At 40.2% G+C, this 16,262-nt stretch overlaps 1 protein-coding gene across 1 annotated transcript in view; it reads left to right on the top strand.

Annotated features, from left to right (window-relative positions):
• The window catches only part of LRATD2 (LRAT domain containing 2), a 344,774-nt gene extending 330,436 nt beyond the window's left edge, over positions 1-14,338 (top strand). Inside the window, exon 6 of the transcript XR_009697637.1 lies at positions 14,257-14,338. The gene's annotated coding sequence lies outside the window, so the exon portion shown is untranslated. The remainder of the gene's footprint in view (positions 1-14,256) is intronic.
• The last annotated feature ends 1,924 nt before the right edge of the window (positions 14,339-16,262 follow it).

Below are 16,262 nucleotides of genomic sequence, written 5' to 3'. Positions count from 1 at the left end.
CCATTTCTCTAGGAGGTGGGTCAAAAAGGATCTTGCTGTGATTTATGTCATAGAGTGTTCTGCCTATGTTTTCCTCTAAGAGTTTGATAGTGTCTGGCTTTACGTTTAGGTCTTTAATCCATTTTGAGTTTACTTTTGTGTATGGTGTTAGGGAGTGTTCTAATTTCATTCTTTTACATGTAGCTGTCCAGTTTTCCCAGCACCACTTATTGAAAATGCTGTCTTTTCTCCATTGTATATTGTTGCCTCCTTTATCAAAAATAAGGTGACCATATGTGCGTGGGTTTATCTCTGGGCTTTCTATCCTGTTCCATTAATCTATATTTCTGTTTTTGTGCCAGTACCATACTGTCTTGATGACTGTAACTTTATAGTATAGTCTGAAGTCAGGGAGCCTGATTCCTCCAGCTCCATTTTTCTTTCTCAAGATTGCTTTGGCTCTTCGAGGTCTTTTGTGTCTCCATACAAATTGTGAAATTTTTTGTTCTGGTTCTGTGAAAAATGCCATTGGTAGTTTGGTAAGGATTGCATTGAATCTGTAGATTGCTTTGGGTAGTATAGTCATTTTCACCATATTGATCCAAGAACATGGTATGTCTCTCCATCTGTTTGTATCATCTTTAATTTCTTTCATCAGTCTCTTATAGTTTTCTGCATACAGGTCTCTTGTCTCCTTAAGTAGGTTTATTTCTAGGTATTTTATTCTTTTTGTTGCAATGGTAAGTGGGAGTGTTTCCTTAATTTTTCTTTCAGATTTTTCATCATTAGTGTATAGGAATGCAAGAGATTTCTGTGCATTAGTTTTGTATCCAGCTACTTTACCATATTCATTGATTAGCTCTAGTAGTTTTCTGGGAGCATCTTTAGGATTCTCTATGTATAGTATCATGTCATCTGCAAAGAGTGACAGCTTTACTTCTTCTTTTCTGATTTGGATTCCTTTAATTTCTTGTTCTTCTCTGATTGCTGTGACTAAAACTGCCAAAACTGTGTTGAATAATAGTGGTGAAAGTGGACAACCTTGTCTTGTTCCTTATCTTAGTGGAAATGGTTTCAGTTTTTCACCATTGAGAACGATGTTGGCTGTGGGTTTGTCATATATGGCCTTTATTATGTTGAGGTAAGTTCCCTCTATGCCTACTCTCTGGAGGGTTTTTATCATAAATGGGTGTTGAATTTTGTCGAAAGCTTTTTCTGCATCTGTTGAGATGATCATATGGTTTTTCTCCTTCAATTTGTTAATATGGTGTATCACGTTGATTGATTTGCGTATATTGAAGAATCCTTGCATTCCTGGTTTAAACCCCACTTGATCATGGCGTATGATCCTTTTAAAGTGCGGTTGGATTCTGTTTGCTAGTATTTTGTTGAGGATTTTTGCATCTGTGTTCATCAGTGATATTGGCCTATAGTTTTCTTTCTTTGTGACATCTTTGTCTGGTTTTGGTATCAGGGTGATGGTGGCCTCGTAGAATGAGTTTGGGAGTATTCCTCCCTCTGCTCTATTTTGGAAGAGTTTGAGAAGGATAGGTGTTAGCTCTTCTCTAAATGTTTCATTGAATTCATCTGTGAAGCCATCTGTTCCTGGGCTTTTGTTTGTTGGAAGATTTTTAATCATAGTCTCAATTTCAGACCTTGTGATTGGTCTGTTTATATTTTCTATTTCTTCCTGGTTCAGTCTCAGAAGCTTGTGCTTTTCTAAGAATTTGTCCATTTCTCCCAGGTTGTCCATTTTATTGGCATATAGCTGCTTGTAGTAGTCTCTCATGCTCCTTTGTATTACTGCAGAGTCAGTTGTTCCTTCTCCTTTTTCATTTCTAATTCTATTGATTTGAGTCTTCGTCCTTTTTTTCTTCATGGGTCTGGCTAATGGTTTATCAATTTTGTTTATCTTCTCAAAGAACCAGCTTTTGGTTTTATTGATCTTTGCTATTGTTTCCTTCATTTCTTTTCATTTATTTCTGATCTGATCTTCATGATTTCTTTCCTTCTGCTAACTTTGGGGTTTTTTTGTTCTTCTTTCTGTAATTGCTTTAAGTGTAAGGTTAGGTTGTTTATTTGAGATGTTTCTTGTTTTTTGAGGCAGGATTGTATTTCTATAAACTTCCCTCTTAGAACTGCTTTTGCTGCATCCCATAGGTTTTGGGTTGTCGTGTTTTTATTGTCATTTGTTTCTATGTATTTCTTGATTTCCTCTTTGATTTCTTCAGTGATCTCTTGGTTATTTAGTAGTGGATTGTTTAGCCTCCATGTGTTTGTATTTTTTACAGATCTTTTCCTGTAATTGTTATCTAGTCTCATAGCGTTGTGGTCAGTAAAGATACTTGCTACGATTTCAATTTTCTTAAATTTACCAAGGCTTGATTTGTGACCCAAGATATGATCTATCCTGGAGAATGTTCCATGAGCACTTGAGAAGAAAGTGTATTCTGTTGATTTTGAATGGAATGTCCTATAAATATCAATTAAGTCCATCTTGTTTAATGTATCATTTAAAGCTTGTGTTTCCTTATTTGTTTTCATTTTGGATGACCTGTCCTTTGGTGAAAGTGGGGTGTTAAAGTCCCCTACTATGACTGTGTTATTGTTGATTTCCCCTTTTATGGCTGGTAGCGTTTGCCTTATGTATTGAGGTGCTCCTATGTTGGGTGCATAAATATTTACAATTGTTATATCTTCTTCTTGGATTGATCCTTTGATCATTATGTAGTGTCCTTCTTTGTCTCTTGTAATAGTCTTTATTTTCAAGTCCGTTTTGTCTGATATGAGAATTGCTACTCCAGCTTCCTTTTTATTTCCATTTGCATGGAATATCTTTTTCCATCCCCTCACTTTCAGTGTGTATGTGTCCCTAGGTCTGAAGTGGGTCTCTTGCAGACAGCATATATACGGGTCTTGCTTTTGTATCCATTCAGCCTGTCTGTGTCTTTTGGTTGGAGCATTTAATCCATTTTCATTTAAGGTAATTATCAATATGTATGTTCCTATTACCATTTTCTTAATTGTTTTGGGTTTGTTATTGTAGGTCTTTTCCTTCTCTTGTGTTTTCTGCCTATAAAAGTTCCTTCAGCAGTTGTTGTAAAGCTGGTTTGGTGGTGCTGAATTCTCTTAGCTTTTGCTTGTCTGTAAAGGTTTTAATTTCTCCATCAAATCTGAGTGAGATCCTTTCTGGGTAGAGTAATCTTGGCTGTAGGTTTTTCCCTTTCATCACTTTAAATATGTCCTGCCACACCCTTCTGTCTTGCAGAGTTTCTGCTGAGGAATCAGTCGCTAACCTTAGGGGGATCCCCTTGTATGTTATTTGTCACTTTTCCCTTGCTGCTTTTAATATTTTTTGTTTGTATTTAATTTTTGATAGTTTGATTAATATGTGTTTTGGCATGTTTCTCCTTGGATTTATCCTGTATGGGACTCTCTGCACTTCCTGGACTCAACTGACTATTTCCCATATTAGGCAAGTTTTCAACTATAATCTCTTCAAATACTTTCTCAGTCCCTTTCTTTTTCTCTTCTTCTTCTGGAACCCCTATAATTCGAATGTTGGTGCATTTCATGTTGTCCCAGAGGTCTCTGAGACTGTCCTCAATTCTTTTCATTCTTTTTTCTTTATTCTGCTCTGCAGTAGTTATTTCCATTGTTTTATCTTCCAGGTCACATATCCGTTCTTCTGCCTCAGTTAATCTGCTATTGATTCCTTCTAGAGAATTTTTAATTTTATTTACTGTGTTGTTCATCATTGTTTGTTTGCTCTTTGGTTCTTGTAGGTCCTTGTTAAATGTTTCTTGTATTTTCTCCATTCTATTTCCAAGATTTGGATCATCTTTACCAACATTCCTCTGAATTCTTCTTCAGGTAAACTGCGTATTTCCTCTTCATTTGTTTGGTCTGGTTGGTTTTTACCTTACCCCTTCATCTGCTGTGTGTTTCTCTGTCTTCTCATTTTGCTTAACTTACTGTGTTTGGGGTCTCCTTTTCACAAACTGCAGGTTTGTAGTTCCTTTCGTTTTTGGTATTTGCCCCCAGTGGCTAAGGTTGGTTCAGTGGGTTGTGTAGGCTTCTTGGTGGAGGGGACTAGTGCCTGTGTTCTGGTGGATGAGGCTGGATCTTTTCTTTCTGGTGGACAGGTCTGTGTCCGGTGGTGTGTTTTGGGGTGTCTGTGAGCTTATTATGATTTTAGGCAGCTTCTCTGCTAATGCGTGGGGTTGTGTTCCTGTCTTGCTAGTTGTTTGGCATAGGGTGTCCAGCACTGTAGCTTGCTGGTCACTGAGTGGAGCTGGGTCTTAGCATTGATATGGAGATCTCTGAGAGTGCTTTCACCGTTTGATAGTACGTGGAGCTGGGAGGTCTCTGGTGGACCAATGTCCTGAACTCAGCTCTCCCACCTCAGAGGCACAGGCCTGACACCCGGCCAGAGCACCAAGACCCTGTCAGCCACATGGCTCAGAAAAAATGGGAGAAAAAGAGAAAGAAAATAATTTAATTTAATTTAAAAAGTTATTAAAATAAAGTTATTAAAATAAAAATTAAAAATAAAAAAATTAAAAAGTAATAAAAAAAGAAAAACGAAAGAAAGAAAGTAGAGAGCAACCAAACCAAAAAACAAATCCACCAATGATAACAAGCGCTAAAAACTATACTAAAAAAAAAAAACTAACAGACAGAACCCTAGGACAAATGGTAAAAGCAAAGCTATACAGACAAAATCACACAAAGAAGCATACACATACACACTCACAAAAAGAGAAAAAGGGAAAAAAAATATATATCATTGCTCCCAAACTCCACCGCCTCAATTTTGGGATGATTCTTTGTCTATTCAGGTATTCCACAGATGCAGGGTACATCAAGTTGATTGTGGAGATTTAATCCGCTGCTCCTGAGGCTGCTGGGAGAAATTTCCCTTTTCTTCTTGGTTCGCACAGCTCTTGGGGTTCAGCTTTGGATTTGGCCCTGCCTCTGCATGTAGGTCACCTGAGGGAATCTGTTCTTCACTCAGGACGGGGTTAAAGGAGCAGCTGATTAGGGGACTCTCGCTCACTCAGGCCGGGGGGAGGAAGGGGTACGGATGCGGGATGAGCCTGCAGCAGCAGAGGCCAGTGTGACGTTGCACCAGCCTGAGGCGCGCTGTGCGTTCTCCCGGGGAAGTTGTCCCTGGATCACGGGACCCTGGCAGTGGTGGGCTGCACAGACTCCCGGGAGGGCAGGTGTGGATAGTGACCTGTGCTTGCACACAGACTTCTTGGTGGCTGCAGCAGCAGCCTTAGCATTTCATGCCTGTCTCTGGGGTCCGCGCTGATAGCCGCGGCTCGTGCCTGTCTCTGGAGCTTGTTTAGGCGGTGCTCTGAACCCCCTCTCCTTGCGCACCCCAAAACAATGGTCTCTTGCCTCTTAGGCAGGTCCAGACTTTTTCCCGGACTCCCTCCCGGCTAGCCGTGGCGCACTAGCCCCCTTCAGGCTGTGTTCACGCGGCCAACCCCAGTCCCCTCCCTGGGATCCGACCTCCGAAGCCCGAGCCTCAGTTCCCAGCCCCCGCCCACCCCGGCGGGTGAGCAGACAAGCCTCTCAGGCTGGTGAGTGCTGGTCGGCACTGATCCTCTGTGTGGGAATCTCTCCACTTTGCCCTCTGCACCCCTATTGCTGCGCTCTCCTCCGTGGCTCTGAAGCTTCCCCCCCCACCCCGCCACTCCCCATCTCTGCCAGTGAAGGGGCTTCCTAGTGTGTGGAAACTTTTCCTTCTTCACAGCTCCCTCCCAGTGGTGCAGGTCCCATCCCTATTCTTTGTCTCTGTTTTTTCTTTTTTCTTTTGCCCTACCCAGGTACGTGGGGAGTTTCTTGCCCTTTGGGAAGTCTGAGGTCTTCTGCCAGCGTTCAGTAGATTCTGTAGGAGTTGTTCCACATGTAGATGTATTTCTGATGTATTTGTGGGGAGGAAGGTGATCTCCACGTCTTACTCTTCTGCCATCTTGAAGGTCTCCGTGACTGACTCTTGAGACATTGAATCACAAACTTATAATGCTTTTGGCTCACTGTGGCAGATTTGATATTTTCAAAGCCCTAAGAACAAAATAAAAAACAACAACCATATATCAGAACTTATTACACGCCAGCCCAGTAGTGAACTCTTTTTTTTTTTTTTTTTTTTAGAAGGGAGTCATTATTTTTTAAAGTATTTGTTTATTTATTTATTTATGGCTGTGTTGGGTCTTGGTTTCTGTGCGAGGGCTTTCTCTAGTTGTGGCAAGCGGGGGCCACTCTTCATCGCGGTGCGCAGGCCTCTCACTATCACGGCCTCTCTTGTTGCAGAGCACAGGCTCCAGATGCGCAGGCTCAGTAATTGTGGCTCACGGGCCCAGCTGCTCCGCGACACATGGGATCTTCCCAGACCAGGGCTCGAACCCGTGTCCCCTGCATTGGCAGGCGGATTCTCAACCACTGCGCCACCAGGGAAGCCCAGTAGTGAACTCTTTATACGTTATTTCATTTGTCCTCACCAAACTCAATGAGAGAAGCATCATTACCCCCATTTTATAGATAAGGAAGCTATCCCTTTCATCACTCAGTGTTATCGCTCAGCTAACACTAATTGGATGCTTACTGCATGCCAGATCTTTTTCTAGGTACTGAGGAAATAAAGATGAACGAGACAGTGTAGGTCAGACTTCACAGAATTTACATTTTCTCAAACTAAAGCCGTTAGGAGTTTGCCTAGTTCCAGTTCATTCACCATTCAAGGGCAAGTCCAGCTTCCAGAGTGACGTAGAGATCTCTGGAATGCTGTTGGCTCTTCACGGCTCCGCCTCTGTGAGTTCACAGAAAGTATCTGGTAGTGGGCTTATGATTGGCGTTGGTCAGCAGGGCTGGAAGTCAGGAAGGAGACCTGGATGTGGGGTGAGGAAAAGTGAGGGCAAACTGGAACCTGCCAGCACCTTTGCATCTGTCCCTCAGCACCTCTAACCAATGGTGACCTGAAAGAAAAATAACCACTGCTTCACTCCCATCTCTCAAATCTCATGCAAAATGTTCTGATGGCTCCATGAAGGAAGGGAATTCCAAGAAATCCAGCTCCAGCGTAGCCAAATGGACACAGCACGTGAGCACCACAGAGGGCGTGGGGAGCTTTGGAAGATGGTGAGTTAAGAGAGACAGACAATAAACAATTTTTAAAAATTAAAATTAAAATGTCAGATACCAACACGTGCTTGATAACTACAGGGGGATGCTGTGCTACACAGTCACTGGTGGCTACTTTAGATGGGAGTCAGGGAACTTTTCAGAGTCGTAAGTGGAGAAGCAGAGATGCCAACCCAAGCAATGTGGCTCTGGAGCCATTTATTTTATCTTCTACACAAATTCTGTGCAAACATGAATGATAAAATAATTTCCTGGGTGGGGGGAAGGGCAGAGGGTATGGCTTAAACATGCAAATTCCCAGGCACCTTTTCAGAACAACAGGATCAGAATCTCAAGGTCCTGGAACTTGTGGTTTTAACAAGTACCTGGGGGTGGGATTTAGCAGACTTGTTTAGAGAACACTGCAATAGTGCTTCACAAAAGAGTAATAAATTCCTGAAACAGGGCTGCTCACGTGTTCCTGAAAAGAAGACCAAATTATCCCTGGGTGAGTTTGAACCACCAACCTTTCAGTTAGCAACCAAATGTGCTAACCAGGTGCACCACAGAGACAACTGTGCAGCTCAGCTATGACTTCAGCCATAACAGATGAGTCTCCTCTGTGTGCCATGTTGTCTGGAATAACACACAAGGACTCAGCAATATACACACACGCACCATCAACTTTTCTGATTTATCATAAAAACTGTGCTTGTGTGTGTATATGTGTTCAAGAAGAAGAACCCACAAAGCTTTTTAACTCTTCAAAAGTACTTTAAAAAGCCCTCTGTTTAGACATCTCAGCAACTCCCTCATACACCTGGGAGAGACATGTGAATGAAGACGTGTTTCATTTCTATGTCAAGGCTTTGAGGCTTTAGAAGCACAGCCTGAAAGGCAAAACTTCACCAACAGCAATAGGTATTCGTCAACATTAATGGAAATATTCTCTACCCTGAATGCTAAGAGCTTCCAGGAGGATTAATTGTTTAATATTCACAAAGGACTTTGAAGATGAAAAGGCCCACATAAAGGCTGAAAATGAACACTCACTTTGTTTGCTTTTTGCATCCTGTAGTTGAATCTGCAAAGCCACCATGTCTTTGAAACAGCTCCGAGATTATAATAATGATGACCACCCTTGGAGTTGGGAGAACAGAGTGAGCAGGGAGGAATAATTTAGCCTGAGCTATAATTCCAGTAACTGTAACAGCAAGGACTTTGGTATCAAACAGAGTCCTGACTCTCTACCACCTGCCAGCTGTGTGACCTTGGGCAAGTTACTTACTCTCTCTGAGATTCTATTTCCTTAGCTGAAATATGAGCTAATTATACCTACCTGGTTATTGTCAAGTTAGAGGTATTTTAAAGGACTTAGGTAGTGCCTGGCACATTGCTGGTACTTGTGCAATTATAATTATTGTTGCTATTGCCAATGTTTGAAGAATATTAATAAGCAAGATTTCCAAGACCTGATGCTGCAAAAGACAACATTGATCCTAATTAAATTAAAAATGACAAAAGAGTAGGAATGAGCCAGGCTGACAGGCAAGAAATCTTTTTTTTTTTTATTGTTATCCTACTTTGAGTTATTTCTTATTTGTAGAATTTTTTTAAATGATACTTTTTTTAAAATTTAATTTTATTTATTTTTTTATACAGCAGGTTCTTATTAGTTATCCATTTTATACATATTAGTGTATATATGTCAATCCCAATCTCCCAATTCATCACACCACCACCCGCTCCCGCCACTGCTTTCCCCCCTTGGTGTCCATACATTTGTTCTCTATGTCTGTGTCTCAATTTCTGCTCTGCAGACCAGTTCATCTGTACCATTTTTCTAGGTTCCACATATATGCATTAATATATGATATTTGTTTTTCTCTTTCTGACTCACTTCACTCTGTATGACAGTCTCTAGATCCATCCACGTCTCTACAAATGACCCAATTTCGTTCCTTTTTATGGCTGAGTAATATTCCATTGTATATATGTACTACATCTTCCTTATCCATTTGCCTGTCGATGGGCATTTAGGTTGCTTCCGTGACCTGGCTATTGTAAATAGTGCTGCAATGAACATTGGGGTGCATGTGTCTTTTTGAATTATGGTTTTCTCTGGGTATATGCCCAGTAGTGGGATTGCTGGGTCACATGGTAATTCTATTTTTAGTTTTTTAAGGAACCTCCATACTGTTCTCCTTAGAAATCTTTTGAATCATTTGTAGGTATGTGTGTCTGTGTCTAAGAGAAGACTATGCTATTATTTACTCAAGATTACATAACTTTAAATAGTCCTTTCTTTCATAATGTTTCCTTTTTTCTTCTAATATATCAACTAATTTCTTTAATATGGCTCTGCTATCAACTGCCATTCACACCCTCCCTCCCATCTTTAATGTTTATTTCAGTGTTTGTCAAAGTTGAGAACATAAGGACTTCTGTGAAGCATCTGAGCAGCTCAGCATTGAATGGAGACTCTTGAATATAGAAACCCCAAGCTATAAGATGCTGCAGGAAGAGACACTTAGGCCCAGATCTCTCTCCATCTCATTTAGACATTGGGGATTATCTTGCCACTTTTTCCAAATCAGGAGCACTTCAGGTAATGAGGTGGGAGTTGGCAGGAAAGAATTATTATGTTTACTCTGCTTTGAATTCTATCTGGATTTAACCCACGTGGGAATTCACTAAGCACCACTGCCCAGCTCCTATTTACTGTCACTGTGGCTTTGAAGCTGCTTCTTCAATAATCTCAAGGAAGTAATGACCCTGGCCTGGGATTCCCCTCCCTATGCCAATCACAACAATCCCGTGAACACAGTAGTTATGATTATATGGGTATAAAACCATACTGCTATGGAGAGAAAAAGTAAAATCAAGGATCCCCAATAGGTCCATTTTCTCAAATTTGGAAATCATTGTTCTAATTGTTCTACAGTGCACTGGTTTACAGTATAAGGCACCCTGCTTCTCTGATATGTACAAATTAAGAAACTTGGGATCCTAAAACTTGCAGTGCCAGAATGTGAATCCTGAAAGTTTGTAGAGTAGTAGGCTCTTCATAAATCAGGAAAGAGTTAAGAAAAAGTATAGTAGCCAAAAATTTCTCTTTGGTCCCCCTTGTAGATTGCCATGATATAGGAGGGGGTGAAATTAGAGGGAGGCTTAAGGAGGTAGCATACAAAATCTTTAGGAAAATTTCCTTTATCTGAGTCAGGTTTAGAAAAAAATATAGGGCCACATAATTGGGTTGGTTGGGGGTGTTCCTCTTTTGGGAACAATATTAATAATAAGTCGTTCTGCAAAAGAACTACCTAAGGGTTTGTGGTCCAGAAAAAATGAAATCTCAATTACGATGCAGAAGACCTGAGTATGAGTACTACCTTTAACATTACTTAGCTCTGTGATGTTGGGAAATTCTACTAAACTTTGCTGGCCTTGTTTTCCATTTGTTTGTTTGCTTTTTTAGTCACTTGAAAATTGAGACAACAAAAGAAGTTTTAACTAGACAACTAACTACAACTAACTAACAACTAACTAGACAACTTACTACATTTTGACAGGAATTTCTCTGCACGTGAATATTTTTCTTTAAGAACAAAACTCATGGTTGTCACTATTTAGCTTCTTAGTGTCTTTAGTTGGGAGTTCAAGGTATGCTGGATCCTCACGTGCACATCTTGGTGGGAATGGATGACAGGCAGAGCACTGGGGATATAAATTTGGCTCAAGGGTCCAGAGCATTGTAATAAACTCTGTCTTAGTTTGGTAAGAATTGATATCCATGAATGTCCAAACAAGGCATATATAAGTACATAAGTATCCAGGAATACTTAATCCAGAAGTAATTAATACGTTATATTGGGAGTGCCAGAAGTAACAATAGAACAACAACTGAGCATCCAGTACCAGCCCAGTATAAATACTAATCACAGGCAACATGTATAAGGTGTGGGTGGTCTGACTATAAAAAGTAGGAATCAGTCTCAGTGGCTTCAGAGGAGAGTTGTACTAGGAATGTAGAGGTGAAAAGAGGGAAACTAAAACAGAAATCCAAGAAAACAGCACAAAATGGTGGCAGAGACAGCAAAATGGTTAAGAAAGGTACCATCTGGTGGATTTAGGCTCACCTATATTTGACAAAGTGTTGACTAAGTCTTGAACCTTCTCTCTGATGAACCAAGGTTACAAATGTCTAAGCTGAAAACACTGTGATGAATGAGCTACCAGATTTCTGCTTCCAGTCAAGATGGAGTAACATCCCTCGGATTTACCCCTCCACCTAAAACAAATGCAAAACTAGACTAAATAGATAAAACAATGATTTCAAAACAGTGGAGATGGGAAATGAAGGGCAGGAATCTCTAGCGTTTGGGAGACAAACAATCCAGTGAACCTTACAATTGCTCCAGTGAGAGAATTTTCAGGCTGTGGTTACAAGGAGGCAAAGCCTGATGAAATCCTTGAGTTGAAGAAACAGAGTTTGGGAAGACCAAGGTGACTATATTTTCAAGTACTAGGGAAGAGAAAGCTGCACAGAGAGGACTTCACACAACTGAAGAGAATCTCCATTGAATATCCAGCAGAATACTGACCAGTGAATGCTTGTAAGGCAAAATACCTGAGGCCAGGGAAAGCTCCATCCAAAAGGATTAGAGAGAACAGCACGTGGTGCTCACACAGAACCATTAGTATTTCCTGCTGTTATGACTATCCTGAGTGTAAAGGAGAACTAATAAGGAGCCTTAAGTACAGGAGGGATAAAGTCAGATTGACCCTTTAGAAGTAGAGCTCTGGGTACAATGCAGAGAACTGATTGAAAGGAAAGAAACCCAAATCAAAATAAATGTACAAAAATTACAGGGATTATTAACCTTTTTAAAAATATATAAATATGGGCATTTACTATGTTCCAGGCACTGTGCTAGGTTAAGTACATGCATAATCTTACTTAATCCAACAACTGACTGAAGTCAGAGAGGGCACATAAGTTGGCCAAATCACATAGCTAATAAGTAGATGAAATGGGATTCAAATCCATGTATGTGGTTCCAAAATCTGTACCTGGTTCCTAAGCCATGCTGCTTCCTTTCCTGTTGTTGACTAATTCACTCCTGAGCCTATAAATCAAAGTCCTATATTTGTCTTAGAAGTAGAATGTTGAGAGCACTGCCCTTGACTTGACACCTGACAGTACATAAAAATATTAACATGACAATAATAACAACTAGCATTTGTTTAATATTTAGTATGTATCAAGTCTATGTGCTATACCTACATCCATGCATTTAATGCTCCTAACAAGCAAGAAAGGAGTCTATTTATTTTTCCTTCTGAAGAGTCTAGCTGCCAAAGCCAGTATATTACCCACCCTGGTATTTCACAATTCACTGCCCTCACATCAACCAGGCCCCCTGATTTAAATGCAGAAAAGACATCAGCAGCATGCCAAAGATTAATGTGTAAGAAAAGGCAGCACTAAAAGGAGGATAACATCACAGTTAATAAACTAGCTTCTCTTTAACTACCTTAAGATCTTTATTTTATGTACAAAATGCAGAGACCCAGAGGGGTCCCTTAATACTAAGGCATAGTTGGAGCCTTAACCAGGATAATATGAACTTTTATCTTTTCCTAATGATCGCAGAATTTAAATATTATGTGCTGAGACTTGTTTTGCTGTTTTCTTAGTAAGCCCAGTGTTTAGCAAAATCTACTAAACTTAATGCGTGCTGCTCCCCAGGTTATAAGCCACTGGGTATTCTTTGAATCCATGGCTTCCTAGCGTATCTTTTTTGTCCACAACCATACACCCAATTCTCTTTTTTGCTGTTTAGAGGCAAAAACAGTAATGAATCAGAACATGTCAACTATTATGAAACTACTCATCTTCCAGTTACGAGAAGCAACTGTGAACATTAAATTTTTCCATTAATTCAAAAAATAAGTTTCCAGGCAGTGTACCCAATGAAGAGCTCTTTTGACTCAAGAAATGATAGCCCCCCTATTAAGACTTTCATTTTATAATTCTGTTTGTTTCTGTGTGTGTGTGTGGTGGATAACACAGAAGCAGGGATGTAGAAGGACAGATATGGACCATTACTGCATATTCCATTCAGTCCTAAGAAAGATACTAATAATTGATTGTACATTTTTTTTCTGTCCATCCCACATAGAGTCTCAGACTCTTTCTCAACACGACCCTTTAGAAAACTGCCAATTTATCTATTCGACACTTAAAATATATCCTATTAGCATTTCATGGACCTGCCTTTCAATTTGAACATTTTCAGTGACAGAGAATTCCCTATTTCTAAAGCCAGCATGACATGTTTTCAGATTGTTCTAATGTCTGAAGTTCTTTCTTGTATTGCATGAAAACCTACTTTCAGTTCACTTCTACCCATTGGTCCTAGTTCTGCTTTCTGGTCTAAATGAAAAAATCAGTGTATACTGCTTTATACCCTGGAAATGGCTTTCACACTCCCATCTGCAAATATCCTTATTCCGTTCAAATTCCTTTATCTTTTATTCAAGAATGAATCCTTTCAAGGCACAGTTATCCACTGAGCACTGTATTTGGTAGTGTAGGTAAAATAGTGAAAAGGCAAACTAAGTCCTTATTCTCATATAACTTTCTATTTAGTAGAGGAGCCAAGTAAATGGCAATTACATCAGAGTGTGATAATGTGCTAAGATAGGGAAAGCTCAGGGGGCTATAAAAGCATAAAGAAGGGGCCAACACTCTGAAATCTGGAGCAGGGGCTGTCAAGGAAGGCTTTCAAGATAAAGTGAAGCCTGAGCTGCCCCCTAGAAGAATGAGCAGGAATTAGCAGGCAAGGGGTGTGTAGAGGGCAAGTGTGTGAGTGGAAGTTAGAGGTAGGAAAGTGATCCAGTAAAGGGAGAAGAATGCCCTAAGGATGGGGATAAGAATCAGCAAGATCTGGCTGTGGGTGGCTCTGTGTGTGTGTGTGTGTGTGTGTGTGTGTGTGTGTGTGTGTATGTCTGTCTGTCTGAAGAAGGAAATGGGTATGAGAACCTGAGGACTTTTGAAGCCTTATTAAGTGATTTTAATGTCATTACAAAGGCTTTGGGGTGAGCTACAGCTGGGTGTGACATGAGCACATTTGTATTTTGCAGAGATCACTGTGCCACAAGGTGGATAATGTTGGCAAGGCCAGGTCGAGGCAGGAAGACCACTGAGGAGGCAATGACCCTAACTGTGCAGTGAGATGAGGTGGGTGGAAACCTGGATGATGGCAGGACTTTTCCATCCCTTCATCATGATGGTCACTCTTGCCTCATAAAGTTCAGTTTTTTTGAAGTTCCTCTTGTAGGGGAGGAAAAATTTCTGTCTTTCTTGATTCTTTGTCTGGTCTAATAATCAAATTAACATAGAACTGATTAATATGAGAAAAGCAAATTTCATTGCATATGTATTGGATTCCATAAGAATATGAGACCCATAGGCAGCCAGGCAATTGAGGCTTATGTGCCATTCTGAGCTAAGGAGAAGAGAATAGAGGTCTGGGACATCAAAGGGGAGAAAGATAATTCACAGGAAGATAGGAAGAACAAATATTTAGTAAACAAATGTTTGCCATGCCATACAGAGACAATGGGACACGGAGAGGACTTTGATCTCCAGGCCCTGCTGAGTTTCCCCAGCTTACCACACCTAGTCCATATTCTTTGTACTTACCTCTGGTAATAGTTCTCTTCCTGGATCAGGCCCTCTATCTAAATTCTTTTAGGCAATTAAGAGGGAAGTAAAAAGCTGTTTCTGAGTCTTTTGGGCTGTGATTGACATCAGCTCAAAGTAATCCACATGTCAAAGCAGCACATTTTAGGGAGGGCTCATTTTGAAACCCTTCACTCTGATGATCTAATACTCCAAATTGAACTTAAAAATTCCACTTGTGACCTGATCATTGCAGAATAAAGATGAGTTATCACCCTGCTTGTTCTGCACACTGCAGAAAATGGCCACATTTATTTTTTGATAGCTGTACAACGTTGTTTATTAACATGATTGCAATAGGCTAGAACACATTAATCCTTTTTGTGTGCTATATGGGCACATATATTCTTTCTGATAATTGTGCCTATTTTTTTTTCTTTTAGTTCAGTTGCAAAATGTTGCATGTATGTTTGGTATAACACATGTTTTTTAGATTTTGCCCGGTATTCCAGATTGCTGAGAACATTTTAGATTTTAGCTCTGATACCCAGATGGTAGCTCAGATTAAAAACACTATGGTTTTTAAAGTCAGACAGACCTTGGTTAAAATTCTGGCCTGGCCACTTATTAGCTTTTTGCTGTTAGGGACTTACCTTTCCTAACTTCCTTTTTTCTTTTTTTAATGCAATCAAATATTTATTATATTATTACATGATAAATTATTATATATGGTAATGTAATATAATATATTAAATATATTAAACATTAAACAGCATATATTATAATATCATAATATATAACTACTCTCTCTATATAATACCACTGTGAGGATTAATAGAAATAATATATGTAAAATGCTTGCCACGTAGTTATTAAATGCTGATTATTAAACCATGGCCTCTTGGCTCCATACACACTCTGTTTTTAGCTTTGGGACACTGTAGCTGGAGTCTTCAAGCCACATTTATTCACCAGCTGACTTCCTGTTAGGTTCTGTCCATAAAGAGTGCTAGAAGGAGCCTGACAGACTAGAGGAGGATGAGGTCTTGCTCCTTCCAATTTGCTCCCTGTCACCCCACCAATTCTTCATCCCAACAGTGAAAGTTGGGTTTAGCAACAGTAGTTGGGACCAGTTTCTGGGTTTTCCCACACTCTCAGAGCCACACTCATCTTCCACTGACCAGGAAGCACAAGAGGGACAAAGCCCCTTCCTCAAGGTCTAAACCCAGTCCAGCAGTCTTTATTCAAACTTCAGAGACACCAGCACCATCGGAGCAGTACACCTCCTTAGGACTTTGGTTCCTAACTCCACAGAGCCCTCCCTCTATGCTTCTAAGTCCCCATGACTCCAGCCCCTTCCCTTTGCTCCCTTAGCTGGGAGTGATAGCTGTTTCCTGCAGTGACTATGTCTGTGTTACTTCAGTGTTTCGTTTTTGTCTTTTCAGTCCCCACTGGTTTGCCAGTT

The sequence above is a fragment of the Eubalaena glacialis genome, chromosome 17, assembly GCF_028564815.1.
Source record: "Eubalaena glacialis isolate mEubGla1 chromosome 17, mEubGla1.1.hap2.+ XY, whole genome shotgun sequence".
Classification (NCBI taxonomy): Eukaryota; Metazoa; Chordata; class Mammalia; order Artiodactyla; family Balaenidae; genus Eubalaena; species Eubalaena glacialis.
The sequence above is the reverse complement of the archived record's forward strand: the minus strand, read 5'-3'. Positions and strand labels throughout refer to the sequence as shown.